This window comes from Carlito syrichta, unplaced genomic scaffold (assembly GCF_000164805.1).
Source record: "Carlito syrichta isolate Samal-C Ts95f unplaced genomic scaffold, Tarsius_syrichta-2.0.1 Scaffold222514, whole genome shotgun sequence".
In the NCBI taxonomy this organism is placed as follows: domain Eukaryota; kingdom Metazoa; phylum Chordata; class Mammalia; order Primates; family Tarsiidae; genus Carlito; species Carlito syrichta.
The window spans coordinates 1-5,454 of record NW_007166610.1 but is presented as its reverse complement, the minus strand read 5'-3'; the positions used below and the strand labels follow the sequence as shown (position 1 = coordinate 5,454).

The 5,454-nt window shown below is 53.6% G+C and overlaps 1 long non-coding RNA gene across 1 annotated transcript; it reads right to left on the bottom strand.

Moving 5' to 3' along the window:
• Window positions 1–798: 798 nt before the first annotated feature.
• On the bottom strand, window positions 799–5,004 carry LOC103253349. The gene is made up of 2 exons (XR_503870.1): window positions 4,911–5,004; window positions 799–1,243 (listed from the first exon to the last, which is right to left on the bottom strand). It is a non-coding gene; the product is annotated as an uncharacterized LOC103253349 (long non-coding RNA).
• Between the last annotated feature and the right edge of the window lie 450 nt (window positions 5,005–5,454).

The following is a 5,454-nucleotide window of genomic DNA, read 5'->3' as shown; positions in this document are numbered from 1 at the left end:
CCTGGCGCCAGCACCAGTGGCTGTCGTTCACCTGACCTCAGTGGAACCACCAGACCTCACCTCCGAGGCAGGGTTTTCAAACAGATCTCTCCAAATCTATATGTAAATTCTGATTCATCCGGTTTAATCACACATCGCTGGATGGTGTCATAAATTTGATTACCTTTTTTTCATGACTTCCAGGATAAGTTTCAGGGTGATGATGGGTCTCTTCAAAAAGAAGACGGCCACATGTGACTTAAAAAGCAAATTATGAGTCGGGTTCGGTGGCTCAGCCTGTAATCCCACGCCTTTGGGAGGCTGAGGTGAGTGGATTGCCTGAGCCCGCGGGTTCGAGACCCGCCTGGGCAACTTGGCAAGACCTCATCTCTACAATAAATCAAAAATCAGCCAGATGTGGTAGTGCACGCCTATAATTCAGGCTACTTGGAAGGCTGAGGCGGAAGGATTGCCGGAGCCCAGCAGGTCGAGGCTACGGTGGCCAGGAGTGGCCACTGCACTTCAGTCTGGGCAACAGAGTGAGACTCCAACTCAAAAAAAAAAAAAAAGCAAATTATGTCAAAGAAAAACATTTAAACTGAGACCTTGTCATGACTCCCTGAGACAGTGAATTTCATTCTGCTTTCCTTCAGAGAGCCGACAAGTGAAGGCTTCTGTGTCACGACAGGAGTCTGTGCGGAGACCACCGACACACAAGCAACAGAACCCTCCGACGCCAAAGATGCTGCGTGAAGGTTTCATACTGAAAGAGTTTCCTTGCTGGTATTAGTGACCCACACCACAAGAAAGCAAGCATACTTCTTTTTCAAAGTAAGTTTTACCAACTTCTCTCTTATAAAAATAGAAAAACATGTTGGGGGTTGGGAAAAGAGTGTCATGTTTCTGGCCAGACTTGCTGGCCTCTGGCTTCCAGGGTCAGCATCGTCAGGGGGAAACGTCTCCGTGCCCAGGGTCATCAGGGACATGGACCAACCACCCAGAAGCACGACAACGCTGTTCAGAGGAAAGGAGACACATGACCCCAAAGACACGTGCAGGTTAAACACAGACAAACGTGAGTGTGGCCTTTACCGATCGCCTTTATCTCTGGTGGGAATGGCTACAGCTCGTTCCGCCCGGGGAACCAGCTAAAGTGGCTCCCCTGCCCCTTGGCCCTCCTCGCCAGCAGTTCCTCCTCATCCTCCTCGCGGGCCTTCTTCACCTCCTCCCTGGTCTGGACGGCGTCCATCTCCCTTTCTGGACCCTGGAGAGGAGACAAAAGGCAAAGGCCCCCGCGGCCCGGGGTTCGCTTACGTGGACCGAGTGCACGTCAGTGCTCAGGCTGCCCTCTTGCCAGAAATCTCCACAGCCCTGGACAGACCGAGTGAGAGCCCAGACACATCAAGTCCTCATTGCTGGAAACAGCCACATTACCTGACATGGGACCCGGGTCTCTCAAATGTGATCCAAATCAGTATCTGAGATGGGAGAGTACATGGGTTATCAGGCGGGTCTGAATCCCATCACGGCGCCTTCATAAGAGAGGGGCAGGTGGAGAGCTGACACCCACAAACGAGGGGAGAAGGCCACAGGAAGACAAGGCAGGGGCCAGAGCAACACAGTCACCAGCCAGGAACCCTGGCAGCCATCAGAAGCTGGAGAGGCAAGGAGGCATCTTCCCCTAGAGCCTGCGGAGGGAGCTCGGCCCTGCAGCCTCCCTGATTCGGGCCAACAGATGCTGAGATGGGGCTTCTGGCCTCCAGAACAGAGGGCCGTGTCTATGACTTCAGGACACCCAGCTCATGACAATTACAGCAACCACAGGAATCAAAGAGTCGCCTTCTGTTACCTGAGGAACCGGCCCCATCCATCAAACAGCAGATTCGTGAATGGGCCCATGAACAGAGGCCTCGGAGTCTAAATAAGAAAATCTAGCTGGGCGCAGTGACTCACGCCTGTAATCCCAACACTTTGGGAGGCTGAGGCAAGAGAATTGTCTGAGCCCAGGGGTTTGAGACCAGCTTCAAACCTCGTCTCTACAGTAAATAAAAAAGTTAGCTTGATGTGGTGGCACACGCCTATAGTTCCAGTTACTTGGAAGGCTGAGCAGGAAGGTTTGCCTGATCCCAGTAGGCCAAGGCTGCGGTAGCCATAAGTGTGCCATTGTACTCCATCCTGGGCCACAGGGTGAGAATAAAGAAAAGAAAAATTCAGGCGTGTATGATTAATAAGAGGGTCAAGGTCAGCATGCAGACAACATCAAGAAAGCTCCCATAGTATTCTCTGAGAAAGCATTTTAGTAAAGATTTAGGGCAGAAGTCAGACTCAAGAAGAAATGGTTCGTGAAACAATCAATTCATGATAACTGACTTTTTTTGTTGTAGAAATGAGATCTCACTGTTGCCCAGGCTGGTCACGAACTCCTGGCCTCAAGCGCTCCCCCCCCACCTCGACCTTCCTAAGTACTGCGAATACAGGCATGCACCGCCATGTCAGGCCCTTCATACCGCTTTAAACAAAGGAGGGGGAATCTCCATCTGGAACGCCTTAAAACGCTAAGTGTTTCAGCTAGTCTCAATGTGACTTCCAGGATGGGAAGGCGACAAAAAGGCCCTGGGAAAAGAGGAACTGAGGGAATTCCTCTAAAGCCAGGAAGATGTGTGCACACTGCCAGTTTGGCTGTTTGCCCTCCAGACCTCATGCTGACCTTTGGTCCCCAGTGTTGGAGGTGAGCTCATGGGAGGTGTCGGGGGATCCCTCAGGAACAGCTCAGTGCCTCCTGGCAGGCAGTCACCAGTGGGCTCTCCTTCTAAATAGAGGCTTCCTGCGAGAGCTGTTGTTAGGAAGACCCTGGACTCCCCGTGTGTTCTGCATGGCTCCCCTCGCCTCCCCCTGAGTGGAAGCAGCCTGAGACCTCACCAGATGCAGCTTCCCAACCCTGAACCTGCCCGATCACAAGAACCGCGAGCCAAGCAAAGCATTTCTTCTTCAGAAACGCCCAGCCTCATGCCCAGCCTCGCTGAGGCTCCCTAGCACACCGCTGACTGACTCAGAGTCGATGGCTGGTACGGCGTCAGGGTCCTCAAAGAGCTTCCCCTAACTCGGGGCACGCAGAGAAGCCCGCTGTCCTATTAGCTCACGTGAGGTGTGCCACAGTCTTGTTGATACTTAATGGCATAAGAAACAAACGCTTCCATCCATTAACAGTACATACGACAGGTCTTACTACTTTGACTTTAAAGAGTTATAAATGGCCTGGGCATAACCCCAGCACTTTGGGAGGCCGAGGCGGGAGGATCACTTGAGGCCAGAAGTTCAAGACCAGCCTGGGCAACATAGCGAGACCTCGTCTCTACAAAAGAAATCAACGAGTTAGCTAGGCGTGGTGGTGCCTGTAGTCTCAGCGACTCGGGAGGCTGCGGCAGGAGGACTGCCTGAGCCCAGGGGGTGGAGGCTGTGGCGAGCTCCAAGCATGCCATCCGGCCTGGGTGACAGAGCGAGAGCCTGATCCAAAACACGCACACCCCCCACAGGCTTTTCACGAGAGAGGATCTCTCCAGACGCCCACAGAAGGCCATGAAGCAGCGTCCACCTTCATTTGCCATCAGAGATGTGCAAACTAACCCGAGGGAGATGCCGCTGCACGCCTACCAAAACGGACAATCTCAGAGCCGGAGAAGGTTCAAGACTGGAGGGACCACAGCGTATTACTCTGGTAACACTCTGGCAGTTCCTTTCCTTTTAAACACGTTTTTTTTAGCGACGGGGATCTCACTATGTTGCCCGGCTAGCCTCGAACTCCTGGTCTCAGCAATCCCTTCAGTCTCAGACTCCTGAGTGGCGCCACCACGCTAACCCAGGCCGTTTCTCGCACAGCTAGACATGCTCCATATGGCCCAGTGACTCAGCCCTGGGAAAGAAAAGCGGGCGCACATATTCACAACAGCCCCGTTCACACTGTCAATGACGGGAAACAACCCACATGTCAGCTAGAAACAAGCCAACGTCCAGCAAAAGGAGGAGCCAGCTTGGACCTAAGGCGTGGGTGCGTCTCGGACACACCACCATGCTGAGACAGCAGCTCCAGTCACTCACTGCGTGTGTCTAGGCATGTGACATCCTAGAAGAGGCAAGACTGGAGGGGCAGATGGCAGAACAGTGGTTGCCTGGCGGGGGAGGCGTCTACAAAGCGGCCCAAGGATACTTCTGGGTGACGGCACGGTTCTGTATCTTGACTCTGGGGGTGGCTTCACAACTGTATGCATCTGCCAAATGCACAGACTGGCGCACCTAAAAAGGGCACGTCTTACAGTGCGCAAACGACACCTCGACTGCTACGACCTAACCACAGCTAAGAGCACTAGGCACACAGCGTCACAGATGTGGCACAGCTGGAGCCTCATCCCCTGCGGAAGGGAACGCAAATACAGCCACCACGTGGAGAACCGCGGCTGCATGAGCCCGCGCGCCTCAGCAGTCCGGCTCCTGGCACGTGTCCCCTGAGAGACACCCCAAGGCGCTCACGGCAGCTTTGTTGAGAAGGCCTCACACTGGAGCAAGCCCAGGCCGCATCCTCAGAGAAGGGGCACAGCACCTTGCAATGTTCACACTAAGGGCCGGCTGCCATGACGCACAGATGCGCGAACCTCACAACAGCGTCTAGGAGGCTGAGACAGTGGATGGCTCCATCTATTCGCGTTGCCAGGACAGGCAAGTCCGTCTGTGGTGACGGACAGTGCAGGCTTTTGGGGGTGAGGGCTGTCCAGGGGGGTGCATGGAGGCTTCTGGAATGCTGGCCACGTCCACATCTTGAGCTGGGTGCGGCGTTTGTTGATAAAAACACGCCAAGCCCTTTCCTGTGCATTAGGCCTCTGGACAAAATTTGCAAAAGTAAATGAACCACAGAGGAAAAGTCAACGGTGCGCATCTACCTTGGTTTGACCCCAGGTGGCCTTGCCAAAGTTCTCGGCATACTCTTCGTCGTCCGTAATGAGGAAGTTGTCGAAGATGGTTCCGGATCTCACCTGCAGATGAAAAGAAGGCATTCGTTCTTTTTCTTAGAGATGGGGTCTTGTTCTGCTGCCCAGACTGGTCTCAAACCCCTGGGATCCAGTGATCCTCCGGCCTCAGCCCTCAAATAGCTGGGACACCATGTGCGCCACCCTGTGCTTTGCTACTAGGTTTCCATTATTGGTGTGACATATGTAACACTTTCAGGAAAAAAAACCACAGCTGTCTTTTGCTTATACAGTAACAAACAGCAATTAGCTTTCAATAGTAGCTGGCACCCAAACCCACGTTAGAACACTCGTCCCAGCCGGGCTCGGTGGCTCAGCCTGCAATCCCGCGCCATTGGGAGGCTGAGGTGAGTAATTGCCTGAGCCCGTGGGTTAGAGACCCGCCTGGGCAGCGAGACCTCATCTCTACAATAAATCCAAAACTCAGCCGGGCGTGTAGCGCATGCCTGTAATTCTG